This window comes from Labeo rohita, chromosome 15, assembly GCF_022985175.1.
Source record: "Labeo rohita strain BAU-BD-2019 chromosome 15, IGBB_LRoh.1.0, whole genome shotgun sequence".
NCBI classification, from domain to species: Eukaryota; Metazoa; Chordata; class Actinopteri; order Cypriniformes; family Cyprinidae; genus Labeo; species Labeo rohita.
Window position 1 is genome coordinate 13,080,573 of NC_066883.1, and position 15,872 is coordinate 13,096,444.

Genomic DNA, 15,872 nt, shown 5'->3' on the forward strand with positions numbered 1-15,872 from the left:
GGGTTTGGAACAACATGAGGGTGGGTAATTAATGACAGGATATTCATTTTGGGGTGAATTATCCCTTTAGGTTACTTGGCAATAATGTAGAAAAACAACTTTGCAGTTATTCAGTGATATGGGAGTTATGTTTTGCTGGCACAAAACAATAAGGAGATTTTGAAAGAACCTCAATTAAAGTATCAAACCTAACAGGTACATTTTCACTAAACATCAACAGCAAAAACACTCTAATTAAAATAAGCGAGGTGAAAATGAGGGGATCTGAATCTGTGAATCTTTTTTTATGTTTATTTAAATTAACTGTTCAAATCAACACACACTCAAGGCAGTTTTGAGTTTGAAAATCATGTGTTTGATCTAAAAATCATGTCTTTTGTATGAACAGATTGTATGAATTTATATGAACTTGCCACAATTTTACCAAAACATAAGATACATTTTTCTCATTACATTTTGTCATGAAATCTTGTTGATCAAATGAACCAATTGACTGGCATGAATTTGATTTACCAATAACACATGAGAGACAGGACAGTCCGAATGAACTGAATCATTAGAATAAATCATTCCTCCCATTGTAACGAGAGAAACAGAGTCATTTAGATGAGCATATTTGATTATTTATACCTTAACTGTGGTATTTAAGGGACAGTTCGCCCAAAAATTAAAATTCTGTCATGAATTACTCACCCCCATGGTGTTCCAAACCCGTAAGAACACGAATTAAGATATAGTTAATGAAATCCAAGAGTTTTCTGAACCCGCATAGACAGCAATGTAGCTACCACGTTTAAGGCTGGGCAAAAAATTGCAAGTCATCTTCTCCATCGCACAAAAAATATTCTTGTAGCTTCATAAAATTGAGGGTGAAACATACGACACTTGGACTAATTTATCAATGTCTTGAACTACCTTTCTGGGTCTTGAGCATGTTAGTTGCATTGCTGTCTATGCAGGGTAAGAAAGCTCTCAGATTTTATCACAATATCTCAATCTGTGTTTTACAGGTTTGGAACGACATGAGGGTAAGTAATTAATGACAAAATTTACATATTTTGTGTGAACTACAGTATCTCTTTAAAAATAGTGCTGTAGCATTTGGTTATGCTACACTGCTAATCACAACCTGTCCTCATGGTAAAAAAGGTGCCTGTGGGAAATTTTTTTCACGAGACGCAAAATGCGTACCAATAAGTACATATCACTGCAGTTTCCAACAGAAATATCCATTGAGTGGCACTACAAGTGTTTGTTTGTTTTTCTGATGAACATACAGATGGTATGTTTTATGGTAAAGGCTAGATGGCATACAGATGTTCTGTACAATAATTACTGTTTCTGCATTATTATAAGGGATAGGTTTAGGGTTGGGGTAAGTGTAGAGGTTTATAAAACACAATCTAATAGGTAGAAAATGTGAATGTGTCGTGTTTTGCACAGGATTTGTACTTAAAGGGGTCATCGGATGCAAAGTTCACTTTTACATGTTGTTTGAACATTAATGTGTGTTGGCAGTGTATGTACACATCTACCCTATAATGATAAAAATCCGTGAAGTGGTTTCAAATTAATCTGTAAAAATAATATTCCCTTTGTCAAATCGAGCCGTTCTCAGATGCCTGTTGGTGTGGCATCACACCCACAGAAGCCGCTCCCACAATAGTTGATTGACATGAGCGTCTTACCTCAGACCCGCCCTAAATCAGCTGTAACAGTCCAACCTCCATTGTTTAGATGCCGGAGCAGGGATGTAAGTTAGACAAGAATATTTCCGATTGAGCAATTGAGGTGTTGTGTTACTAGAAGTAATAATGAATATAGTGGTCGTCATTTACTCCAAACATCTGAGCCGCTGAAGATGCAGTGGATTACATTTGTTTGTGAAGGGAATGCGCCTCCTGATCTACATATATCCATCTATGCTCGCGCGAATCATTCATGATCCAGCTTCACTTACAGCAGAAGTGAGTATAAGGGGTTTATTATGAATCTTTCCAATCACCTTTCCTAATAACATGCTAGTTAGCAAGTTTAGCAGCTAAATGCACCTAAATGTGCCTAAAGTAAACAGGCTCCTCACTCCACAGAGAGTAGAGAGGGGCGGGGCAAGCAGAGCTCATTAACATTTAAAGCAACCTCGACCAGAACAGGATGATTTTTGCAGAGCTCATTTTGACAAGGTAAAAAGGGTGTTGTTTTACACAACCATTGAGAATTGTTAATCAAAGTATATTATAGACTTTTCATTAAGACCCTAAAGAATCATATCAACTTGTGGAAAATGGGCATCTGATGACCCAACTCTGAACTACAGAGCAAGTTTGTTATGCATGATGTTCTGACAATTTGCTACCCAGTACACCTACCCCAACTCTAAACTCACCCTTACAGTATTAAAAATGTGTTTGTAGTATAATTTGATAGGTAGCATTATAAAAGGAAACATATTGAGGTGTACTCATAACTGTGTATGAAACAACAAGTGCTTGCTGTTTTACCGCCTCTAGTGTTAATTTCTGTTGAAAACTGCAGTGATATGTACTTATTTGTATTTCTTGTCTCGCGAAAAAGTTCCCACAGGTACGTTTTCGTCATTTCATAATTTTTCTACTGAAAAGTGCAGTTATGTTAGTATACTAAAAACATCATAGTAACAGCTCTAACAAAATATTGTATGGAAATAAGGTAAGTAAAGATTTAGTGTTTAGTGTTAAGAAAAAATAACAAAATATGGTTTTGAAACAACATGAAAGATGACAGATTTTCATTATTTGCTACAAAGTCTTATTATTTTCCTTAGGTAGCACATAATAAAGCGTAATAAATGATAACTCTGCCTACAGTGGTCTAACAATGTTCTTTTGCTGTGACTATACGACCTTTCATACTTTATTGCATAGTTAAGATTCAGGAAGAGCTAAATTGGTCCAGCTATCGTTATTGGTCCTACTGAATACTACATCTAATAAGAGCGTGTTAAACCTGTTAAACTCAAAATGATGGATTATTGCACACATTTAGCACAGCGTTTGGGTATAGAAAGCGAAACAATGGTGTAGTTCTTTGCCTCTCTCTCTCTTTCCGTTCATTCTGACTTGGGATCAGCAGTAATTGGTAGCATGGCCTAATTAGAGCTAGTCATGTTCGGCAAGGGAGACACTGCCACTGCAGCTGGGTGGCAAATTGACACATAATCCAGACTATGGTGGGCCTTCGATCCGAGTTAGCGACTGTCTCGTGTCTCATCTGGGAAAGGGGGTTGGAAAGTATCTGTGTGTGTGTGTAAGTGTGTGTGTAAGGGGCATAGGGGACATCCAAGCCAGGCTTAATCACCCAGCCTCAGTGGATTCTGCTCGGACTTATTCCGCATTTGTTTTTCTTGTCTTGCTGAAAAGTCGCCTAATTGCATTCCGGCTGCATCTCAACTCGGTCTCCTTTTGTTTTTAAGCTATTTAACTTGAGGGGGAAAAAACTCTTTCATACCAGTGTCGCAGGTGGTGTTGTACGGCAATATTACAAATGAACAGTGTAACTTTTCACATTTATTGTATAAAAATATAGTAAAACCAGTAATATTGTGAAATATTATTACAATGTAAAAGAAGTTTTCCATTTGAATATATTTTAAAATGTAATTTATTCCTGTGGTCAAAGCTAAATTTATGATACTCCAGTCTTCAAGGTCACATGATCCTTCAGAAATCATTCTAATATGCTGATTTGCTGCTCAAGAAACATTTAGAATTATTATCAATTTTGAAAACCATTGGGGTACTTAATATTATTGTGGAAATGGTTATGTTATTTCTTGAATAGAATGTTTTTATTTGAAATATTTTTTGTTGCATCGTTTGTCCTACCTGTCACTTTTGATCAGTTTAATGCATCCTTGTTCGAAGTATTAATTTATATATTTTTTAAACAAATTAACATTGCAAAATGTGATGCAAAGCTGAATATTCAAAAGTCTAAAATACTTATATTTATATAATATAGTAAACATATTAAACAAATAAAATGTTGTATAAAATAAAATAATGCTAAATATTAAATAAATCTCAATATTTTTAGACAGAATATCCCGTTCTGTTTACAGCTAAGTGGCAGGAACTGTAAAGTAGCTCGTAAATCAGCGTGTTAGCATGCATGAAATTATTCACGAGCTAATACTCCGTCTCGTGGCAGTAGGGGATCACTGTGTGGGCTTCCCAAAAGCGCCAGGCACTGCTGCGTTCTCCTGAAGGTGACATTGGGATCTGTCTCATTCAAGGCCCACATGCTATGGACGTATTGTACCGACCGCGGCGTCGACTGCCTCCTTCATTATTCCAGAACAACATGAGCACATGAGGTGTGAGGTGTGCTTGAAACTGACATGGAGTGTGAATGTTAAACAGTGATGCTGGCTGACAAATCAAGTGATTAGACTAAGAGGAAGAAGAAACAAATCAAGAGGAAGGTCAGAACAGACACCGGGTGTTACGGTGTTTTACTTTTATTACCAGAACAAGAGTACTTTAAAGAAGTGTGCAATTTTTTCAATGTTAAAATAGTTTTTTATATCCAAACTTAATACACAAATACAGTCAAGGTCAAAAGTTTATGCACACCTTGCAGAATCTGCAAAATGTTAATTCTTTTAACAAAATAAGAGGGATCATACAAAATGTGTGTTATTTTTTTAAATTTAGTACTGACCTGAATAATTTATTTCATATAGAAGATGTTTACATATAGTCCACAGGAGATCATAATAATAGTTGAATTTATAAAAAAAACACTTGATTCCTAATCCTGTGTCGTTACCTGAATGATCCATAACTGTTTTTTTCTTTGTTTTGTTTTGTTTTGTTTTGTGATAGTTGTTCATGAGTCCCTTTCTTCAGAAAAATCCCAGAAAAGGTCCCACAAATTCTTTGTTTTTTCAGCATTTTTGTGTATTTGAACCCTTTCCATCAATGACTGTATGGTTTTGAGATCCATCTTTTCACACTGAGCACAACTGAGGGACTCAAATGCTCACTGATGCTCTAGAAGGGAAAACGATGTATTAAGAGCCAGGGAGTGAAAACTTTTGGAATTTGAAGATCAGGGTAAATTTAACTTATTTTGTCTTCTGTGAAACATCTTCCATAGCTTCTGAAGGGCAGTAAATTAAGTATTATGAAAAAAAAAAAAAAAAAGTTAGGCAAAAAAAAAGTTAAATTTACCCTGATCTTCAAATTCCAAAAGGCTCTTAATGCATAATTTTTCCTTCTGGAGCATCAGTGAGCGTTTGAACCTTCTGTAATAGTTACATGTGAGTCCCTCAGTTGTCCTCAGTGTGAAAAGATGGATCTGAGAATCATACAGTCATTGTTGGAAAGAGTTCAAGTACACAAAAATGCTGAAATACCAAATAATTTGTGGGACATGACGGATTTTTCAGAAGAACAGCAGGCAGTTTAACTGTTCAGGACAAACAAGGGACTCATGAACAACTATCACAAGGAAAAAAAAAACAGCTGTGGATCATTCAGACAACAACACTGTATTAAGAATGTATGTAAACTTTTGAACAGGATCATTTTTATAAATTCAACTATTATTTTCTCTTGTCGACTATATGTAAATGTCTTTTATATGAAATATCTTATTCAGGTCAGTACTACATAAAAGATAGCATGCATTTTGTATGATCCCTCTTAACTCCATTTAATGTGTAGTTACGTTTACCGTTGTTCAACAACTTTTCACTGAAATTCATCAGTCATTTCAATGGGAATCTATACGATCTGGAATTTCATGTGATAAAAGATTTAATGTGGTAAAAGATTTCCCCATACAGATTCCGCAACTGGCTCACATTGGTAATGCGGATTCTCCACACTTAAACTAACAGAAAGCTGCTTGGTTTGAAAACGGCTTCTGAGTAAGCCATGCATCATGTGTTGCTTTTGACAATGGACTTTTCTTGCCTGTGAAATTTCACATTAATTTCGCTGATGTAACCAAAACTTAAGTAAGATTCTAGGAGCATAAGCAACACTTCACCTTTAATGCTTAAATTTCTTTTTCACATTTGCGAAATCCATCAATCATTTCAATGCTTTGAGCAGCAGAGATTTTATGGACAGGGAAGAAAGTTTAAATAAGCACTTTAACCCAATATAACATCATGTTCTTTATCCCAGTCTAAATCTTTTGTAATTACATTTCACAACAGCCTTTTCCTAAATCCCATAGTTCATGATTTACACAAAAAGTGTTATCTTTTAAGACAGGCTGCTGATGTAATACAGTTAGCTAATTGAACTACATTCCACACAGAAACTAGTTTTATCCAGCTGTGTAATAGTTGAGAAAGAACTTTAAAAGTAGTTATAAAGGTCCATAAATCTGAGTTTTACACACTCGTCTGTTGTGGTGGGGAGATTTCCACGTCCCTAAAAATGATGTGGCACAAAACGAAACGAAACATGATTGGTTGCTTTACCTGTCAGTCATATGGCTTTTTGGGCGGGACTTGGCCATTCAAAGTGGCCAAGGTTCCCTGACCTTCTGCGATCTGAAGGTCTGCCTACGCGAGACTAAGGTAAATATATCTTTTGTGCTCTTTACAACAGCAAGTTATCATGTTCATCTGTCAATTTTGACATCATTTTGACTGTAAAGACAATCTGAGTTGTGGTCCGGAGTCAGTGAAGAAAACTTAACTCTGTCAACAAAACGGCGGAGACCGAAGATGGTTGTAATCCTGTGTTTTCTTTTTTATGCCAGTGCGATCAACATATGATTCAAACTACACAGACCAAAATTATAAACACAACACTTCTGTTTTTGCCCCCATTTTTCATGAGCTGAACTTGAAGGTCTAAGACTTTTTCTATGTACACAAAAAGCCTATTTCTCTCAAATATTGTTCATTAATCTGTCTAAATCTGTGTTAGTGAGCACTTCCTTCGCATAGAGTTGACCAGGTTGTTGATTGTGGCCTGTGGAATGTTGGTCCACTCCTCTTCAATGGCTGTGTGAAGTTGCTGGATATTGGCAGGAACTGGAACACCCTGTCATATAAGCCGATCCAGAGCATCCCAAACATGCTTAATAGGTGACACGTCCGGTGAGTATGCTGGCCATGCAAGAACTGGGATGTTTTCAGCTTCCAGGAATTGTGTACAGATCCTTGCAACATGGGGCCGTGCATTATCATGCTGCAACATGAGGTGATGGTCGTGGATAATTGGCACAACAATGGGCCTCAGGATCTCTGTGCATTCAAAATGCCATCAATAAAATGCACCTGTGTTCGTTGTCCATAACATACGCCTGCCCATACCATAACCCCACCGCCACCATTGGCCACTCAATCCACAATGTTGACATCAGCAAACCGCTCACCCACACGACGCCATACATGCTGTCTGCCATCTGCCCTGTACAGTGAAAACCGGGATTCATCCGTGAAGAGAACACTTCTCCAAAGTGCCAAACGCCATTGAATGTGAGCATTTGCCCACTCAAGTCGGTTACGACGGCGAACTGCAGTCAGGTCGAGATGCCGCTGAACATAGAATAGACAGATTTGTGAACAATATTTGAGAGAAATAGGCCTTTTGTGTACATAGAAAAAGTCTTAGATCTTTGAGTTCAGCTCATGAAAAATGTGGGCAAAAAAAAAAAGTGTTGCATTTGTAATTTTGGTCAGTGTAGAAACAACATAGACCTTTACCTGTACCTTTGCTGCTCTCATTTGACTAGCACTTATAGCGCTGAAGTGAAGCACTTCTTGTCAAGAAAAAAAGAGACAGAAGCAGCAGTTGTGAGTGAGGTGGCCAACCCTAGCTCCACCCCTGCGTTAAATATATTTAATGCCGTAAAACTGGAAAAATAATTTACCTTAATTAAAATTAGACTTGTATGTTTTATTGTGGAGTGAACTGCAGCACTAATAGAGTCCTTTTTTTCAATTTACTTTTGTGGTCTGAAAAAGCAAGAAGGGCATATGACATTAGAACAACAAAAGGATGAGTAAGTGATGACTGAATTTTTATTTTTGGGTGAACTATCCCTTCATGATGAACTATATAATGCTGTTTCAGTCCTATTCAACACAGTTCTTCAACTGAAAATTAGATCAGACTAGCACAATTGAAAATACTCATTTAGCTCAAAAAGCATGGCACTAGAGCAATGCTAAATGATAAAAAGAAACGTCCGTCTTGAATGCAGTGTATGTGGCATTTGGATAAAAATGCTTGCCACATGTGTGAATGTAAATGTGAAGCACAGAAATCATGCATTATCTTCCTTCCATTTTAATTAAATGCCATCAAATCAATCAATAAATAACTACATTAATCATACAAAAAAGACAAGACGACAGTCTCTGTGTTTAGAGAAATATCTAAATGCTAGCTGTATTTTTCACTATTACCTTGATGGCTCCAATCTCAGATCTCCTTGAACTGTTTTTATTGCTGCTCTTATGCCAAGAAAATAAAGAAAGACGTTTGTGTATGGGCTGTTAAACGCTTGTCCCTGTGAGAGCAGACGCAGCTTACGTTTCACATTTTAGTCCAAACCACTTAAAACAGATCCCAGATCAGCTATTTGCTCCATTTGGCCCTTTATTACAACAGGGCAAAGCTTCAGCATCAGTTAAATACTGCCTAAAGGGCCTTTTGTGTGATTGTGGCCTGTAAATGCATTAAGCTGACCTAAAATGAGAAAAAATGCACCATTATATAAAAACTGTTAAGCAACTACAGTACAAAACAGTCATTTATCAACTAAGTCAGGGCCTAATCTTGTTTATAATAGATATGGTATGATTTGCACAAATTGAACAATTTTCAGCAAGTAGCAATGCTATTAAATACAATTTCAAAACGTTTGGATGGTGTAAATGACTGGGTTCTAACAACAATTCACTGATTCACTGTAGTCTCTACATAAAAACAGTTTTTTGACATGTTTTTTTTAGTCCCTTGTGAAAAAAAGAAGTGTGTGTAATTGCATTGAATAGGCACTTGTAGTGTTCAAAGTAGACTTGAAAAGGTACTAGCATATAATATTAATGGAGTGACAGGCTAGCCAGACTGCTTATACAGCTACACATAGCTACAGTTTCAAAGTAGCTTCCCCAACACTGCTCTTATTAAATCAACTTAAAGACTCAAATTTATCAGAAGGGAATTAAAGTGCTGACATATCTCATAAACACTTGTGCTTAGGTTTAGCAGGAAGCAGCACTGAATGAATGAATGAATGGATGAACCACACATCCCAAAAAGCTTTTTTCTGTTTCAGCTGACTGCACCACATAATGGAAATCACTCGCTGATGAATGACCAGAAAGCAGCCAAGCAAGCCACTGTAGAATACATTGTATGCTTTGGGCACCATCAAAAACGCTAACAAATAACCACATAGCAGCCAGAGGAACAACCATCTCAATTCATTACACAGCGATAACACCACCCCCCCCCATCTGGACTAATGTGTCTGCCTTCGTCTTCGGCGTTAAAGCCAGCAGTAGCATTTGTAGAATTGTTGCACAACAGGATTCAACGACAGCTCAGGGCGAATCTCTCTGCGGCAGCTGCTTTGTGATTCTCAGTAACCCAGAGGAAAACTGTATCGCTCAGAGGAAGCATTTTCAGGAGACGTCTCAGTCATGTTTTATTAAGTTGGATTGACAAAGTAAACTATACAAATTAAACATTTCTCCATATAATGGACTTCAATGGTGCCTGTGAGTTTGAACGTCCAAAATGTAGTTTAAATGCAGCTTCAATGAGCTCTAAATGATCCCAGCCAAGGAAGAAGGGTCTTATCTAGCAAAATGATTGGTTATTTTCTTAAAAAAAAATACAATTTATATACTTTTTAACCTCTAGCTCTGCGTGAACTCTGTGTATTCCGGTTTAACACAGTTATAGGGTATGTCAAAAAACTCCCATCTCATTTTCTTCTCTAAGTTCAAGATCGTCCTACATCGCTGCAGAAGTACCAACCCAGTGTTTACAAAGGACAAAGGAGGGTCAAACACCCTTTACAAAAAAGGTAAAACAACGATTTAGGATGATTTTGAAGTTGGAGGAGAAAATGAGATGGCAGTTTTTCAGCATACCCTAACTGTATTAAACCGGAATACACAGAGTTCACACGGAGCTAGACAAGACGAGCATTCAAGGTTAAAAAGCATATCAATTGTAATTTTTTTGTTTTTAGAAAATAACTGATTGATTCGCTGGATAAGACCTTTCTTCCTTGGCTGGGATCATTTAGAGCCCTTTGAAGCTGCATTTAAACTGCATTTTGGAAGTTCATTAAGTCCATTATATGGAGAACATTCCTGATTTTTTTCCTCAGAAAACATAATTTCTTTACGACTGAAGAAAGAAAGACATGAGCATCTTTGATGACAAGGGCGTGAGTACATTATCTGTAAACTACTGTTCTGGAAGTGAATTTCTCCTTTAAAGGAATAGTGCAGCTAAAAACAAAGTGTTATTATGGATAATGGAATCATATTTTCTCCAGAAGCAACAGTTTAAAGTTAAAATGCTTTAATGATGGATTTGTTTCTTGCAAACAAATTGATTTTGACTTCACAAGATGTTAATTGACTGGAGTCGTGTGGATTACTTGTGGATTACTTATTGTGATGTTTCTATCAGCTGGATTCTCATTCTGACTAAAGAGGATTCAATGGTGAACAAGCGACGTAAGGCTAAATTTCTCCAAATCTGTTGCGATGCAAAAACAAACTTGTGAGGATGAATAAATTAGCCAGTTTTAAAGGTAACGTTTTTTATCTTTGAAAATCATCAACCCAAGACCAAATTTCTTATTTTTAACTAGTGTTTCGCAATGTTTCTGCCCTCAAGGCAGAAGAGTTCAAGACACAATTCAACAAAGCATTTTAATATACACTGCCCTCCAAAAGTTTGGAAACACCCCTGGCAAAGTGTGGTTTTGGACAATATCAGCATAAATCCTTATTATTTTTTGGTGCAGATACATTAAAGTAACTTGAAGACCAGCAATAATAATTTCCATTTTGATTACATAATAATGGCAATATATACGTCAAAGCCATACATGCCCCTTTGCCAGCTGCGATGCCTGCTTTCTGGTTTAAACTTGGCTCAGGTTTTTAAAAGATTTTTGGGTCAGCACACCTTAATAGCTTCAACAATTGATTGCCAATTAAGTTTAGAATATAATGAATTTAGGCCCAGATTATAATAGCTGCTAATGGTGGATATTTTGATGAATCGAAAATGTATAAACTGTTTATGTAATAAAATATGTTTTCGTAGTTTGCATTGTCCCTTATCAGTGCAAAATTATCACAAATTAAAAAGGATTCATGCCAATATTGTCCAAAACCCCACTTTTCTAGGCCGTTTCCAAACTTTTGGAGTGCAGTGTACCTAATTTCAAGGATATTAAATCCTCTTGGCACTATCCTCAACTTGAAAGTTTCCCAGTGTCTAGGGCCCTATGATTTCCGCAATGCGGAAAACACAGACGTAATCACAGAATCATGAAAAAAAAAAACGAATTTACTGTTTAATGCGGAATGTCATGGAATTTGTCAACGTTTGGAAGAATCAATCAAAAGTATGTCATCAAATTAAATCAAATCACGATATGGACTAGTATCTGTAAATATTAAGCCACAAAAAGACTTTAAATATGATTTGGTTTTGTTAACTACACACATACTTAAACGTCTGTGACGTTTGCTGTGATTTCAGCGTCTTCCTTCGCAATAAACGAGGACATAAATACATGAAAAACATCTTCAGAACTGCTCTGAGAGTCATTAGCATTTGACCGTTCCAGTTGAGGAAATGTGGAAAAAAATAAAACGGAATTTGGGGGAAAAAAATAAAACGGATTTCATAGGGCCCTAAGTGTCCTGTTGAAAAACCAGGGAGCTTTCAACCCCATGTCCAACTAAACTATGCACACTCCTTTAGCTTGTTCTCATTTATTATACATCTTTTATTTTAACCGGTCAAACTCAAAATAACTTGTGCTCACCTACACGTTCATGAAATTAACTTTTAGCAGACATTTTCATAATTTACGGTCTGTCTCTGCTTCGAAAACGGCCGCAAATACAGCTGACTCGTCTCTTGAATCTCAAAGATGCTGTATAAATGCTTAATGTTTCATAACCTTGAAACTTCAAGGCTTTGTAAAACTTTATAAACTTCTCAGACGTTTCAGACTAGACTTTGCCAAACCAACTTTTAAAGCATGTCTTGAAATACTTCCCAAAATCTTTCATCTCTGTCTCTTAGGAGACATAAAACAACAGATACAAATGAGACCTACAGTACAGTACTGTAAATTACATACATTTAAATAATTCGTATAAATATATATATTTTTTAACATATTACAAAAAGAGTTATAAAACCTATGAACTGCACAGTTCATATCATTCGTTTTTGGAAGAATTTGATGAGTTTACATTTGTATCGAAAGTTTAAAGGAGATAATCTCAGAATTGTTTGTAAAAATTCTTTACAAGAATTTAGAATGAAATTAATTCTGTTTGTGTTTTACGATGAGGACTATCCATGTCAAGCACAAACAGTTGAAAGTTTAAAAAGACCCTCCTGCTTGGAACTGTTAAAGATTAGAATTGCCCTAAAATATTTAAGGAAACAGAAGCTGGTATTGTCTCCAGACTGTACAATATATAGGCTTACAGCAGGAGTCTAAGACAGATCCATCAAGGTATTTCTAAGACATATATATATATTTTTTTTTCCCAGATCACAAGACAACCACTAAAAAACAAGTTGGCTGAACAGCTGTTATTTTTATTTATTTCTTTCCCCCCGTGTGCACTTATGATTAGTGCCTTTGGAATGAAAAGCATGCTTATCTGATCAATTCTCTTTTCACAGTGAGTCTGTGGCTTTAAGCTGGCAGAAGATTAAATGAGAACTAATGCGAGAGGTAATATCATTTTGAATGCTATGTGATTGGTATGTCTGTCAACCTTTGCTGGGCACGGGAAAATTAAAATTCATTACTTGTGAAAGAGCCCCCATGCTGAGGTAATGAGAGTGAGGATGAATTAGCTTTCATGCAAGGCTTCATTCTGGTATTAATACACGTGCGCTTGCACACACACACACACACACACGCAAAACATGATCAAATGGTCTAAATGCACCAAAAACATCCCAAATTATTGGTTGAGAACTTGCGACGTGATGAAATTACATAAAACCTCGTCTTGCAATTGCTACACTTTCTACCTCATAAATATTGCAATACAAGTCCACGCACATGTTTTCGACAGAAACTTTCTCGGTTTTTTTTTATATACCTGGCCATATTGTACACTTAAAAATGATGTTAGGTGAACCAGAAATGGGATTTTTGAGAATATGAGAATCATAGGTCTACATTTCATGTCCAAAACATGGTTGTCACAATACCATTTTTGATGAAATGTTAAGATTCTCAAAACCTATTTGAATTCTGCAAGCAGGAGAGCAAAAAGAGTACGCAGCATATGGAGCACATAGGGATGATACACTAAAAGGTGTAAAAATCAAGTTTTCAAGTTTTTTTTTTAATGCACATCCTATAGAACCAACAAAAGAACAATTTTAACCTGTGCTGTGCTGAAAAACTGCATGCAAATCTTTCATTATGCTGTATTATCACCGTCGTAGCTTCAATCTTTTTGTTTACTTTGAATTAGCACAGGTTTTGTATTTCTTATTAGAACGTCCCAGGTTATGTATGTAACCATGGTTCCCCGAGGGAACGAGACGCTGTGTCCGAAAACGCTAGGGAAACCCGCAGCGTTGAAATGTCAGAGAGGGAACTCCTGACGAGAAGGCCATACTTCGAGAGGAGTGAGCCTTGACCCCCAAATAGAGGGGGAGGAACAGAGGACTCAAAGTTATGGAATAGCAACCAAATCACCACACAGCAAAGCTACACCTGGTCAGAGGCCTTAGCCTCAGCGCACCGTGGAGGAAACCTGTAACCAGGGGGTTCCAACCCACTGAGGGGCCACCCAGAAGGGTGTGATAGGCCGCAATAGCCGCCATGTATACCTTCAGGGTGGAGTGGGCTAACCCTGCAGAGAACCGATCCTGCAGAAACTCCAGCACTATACCAACTGGGCAGTTAACTGGGTCTTGCTGGTGGTCTCCACACCATGAAGTGAAAAGTTTCCACTTCAGGGTCTACAGTTTCCTCATGGAGGGAGCTCTGGATTGGAGGATGGTCTCAACAACCTTGGTTGAGAGACCGGAGGCTACGAGGTGACATAACTTCCACAACTCCGGGCGAGGGTGAAAGATGGTGCCTCCCGCTTGCGAGAGGAGATCCCTCCTGACAGGAATCTCCCAGGGAGAGCCGTCGAGGAGGGAATCAGGTCCGAGAACCATGCTCGGGCCGGCCAGTACTGGGCTACTAAAAGAAGACGGTCCCCATCCTGGCACACCCTCTCCAGAACTCCCGGGAGCAGAGCGATCAGGGGAAAGGCATACAGACGAAGCCTCGGCCACGTCTGTACCATGGCATCCATCCCCAGTGGAGCTGAATGAGTCAGAGAGAACCAGTGGGGACATTGCGCATTCTCCTGAGTCGCGAAGAGGTCCACCTGAGCCTGGCCAAAAACTCTCCAAATCTGCTTCACCACCTTGGGGTGAAGCATCCGTTCCCCGGGCCTCAGCCCTGCCTCGACAGGATGTCTGCTCCCATACTGAGATGCCCAGGAACATGAACCGCTCTCAGCGAGAGGAGTTTGTCCTGGGACCACACAAGGATCTGGTGCGCCAGCTGTATAAGGGGCGCGAACGCAGACCTCCCTGGTGGTTGAAGTAATAGACCGCCGCTGTGTTGTCAGTGCGAACCAACACATGGTGGCCTATTAGGTCCGGGAGAAAGTGTTTCAACGCTCGAAACACGGCCAGCATCTCCAGGCAGTTGATGTGCCAAGTGAGATGGTGACTGCTCCACAGACCGCGGGCGGGGTGGCCACTCATGACTGCACCCCAACCGGTGAGAGACGCATCCGTCGTTAGCGTTATGCGGCGACAAGGAGCACCTAACACCGGGCCCTGAGACAGGAACCAAGGCTTCTTCCACATGTCTAAGGCACGTAGGCATTGCCGCGTGACCTTGATCATGCGGAATGGGTTTCCCCTCGGGGAGAACCCCTTGGTCCTGAGCCACCACTGTAGGGGTCTCATGTACAGCAGGCCAAAAGGTATCACGTTGGACGCAGCTGCCATCAGACCCAGCAGTCGCTGGAACTGCTTTACAGTGAGTGACCGGCCTACTGTCACTCTCGTGACTGCAGTGAGGATTGACTCGATCCGAGCAGGTGACAAACATGCCTGCATCGTGGTTGAATCCCACACCTTGCCTAGATAAGTGGTTCTCTGTAATGGAGACAGCACACTCTTCTTGGCGTTCAGTCTCAACCCCAGCTCTTTCAAATGAGCGAGAACAACATCACGATGTTGAACCGCCATGTGCTCCGATTGAGCCAGAATCAACCAATCGTCGATGTAATTGAGTGTGCGGATGCCCCAGAATCGCAGCGGAGCCAGAGCAGCATCCACACACTTCGTGAAAGTGCGGGGGGAGAGTGCTAGGTCGAATGGAAGAACCCGATATTGGTATGCTTCGCCCCTGAAAGCAAACCTCAGGAACTTCCTGTGTTGAGGAAGGATGGAGACATGGAAGTAAGCGTCTTTTAGATCTATCGTCACAAACCAGTCCTCTGACCTGATTTGTGACACCACTTGATTGATAGTCAGCATTTTGAACTTCAACCTCATAACTGAATGATTCAGTAGTCACATCCTTCTTCGGAACAATGAAGT

General features: G+C 38.8%; 1 protein-coding gene across 6 annotated transcripts in view; it reads right to left on the reverse strand.

Annotated features, from left to right (window-relative positions):
* Positions 1-15,872, reverse strand: part of cadm2b (cell adhesion molecule 2b) — a 361,384-nt gene that overhangs the window by 66,171 nt on the left and 279,341 nt on the right. The window lies entirely within an intron of this gene.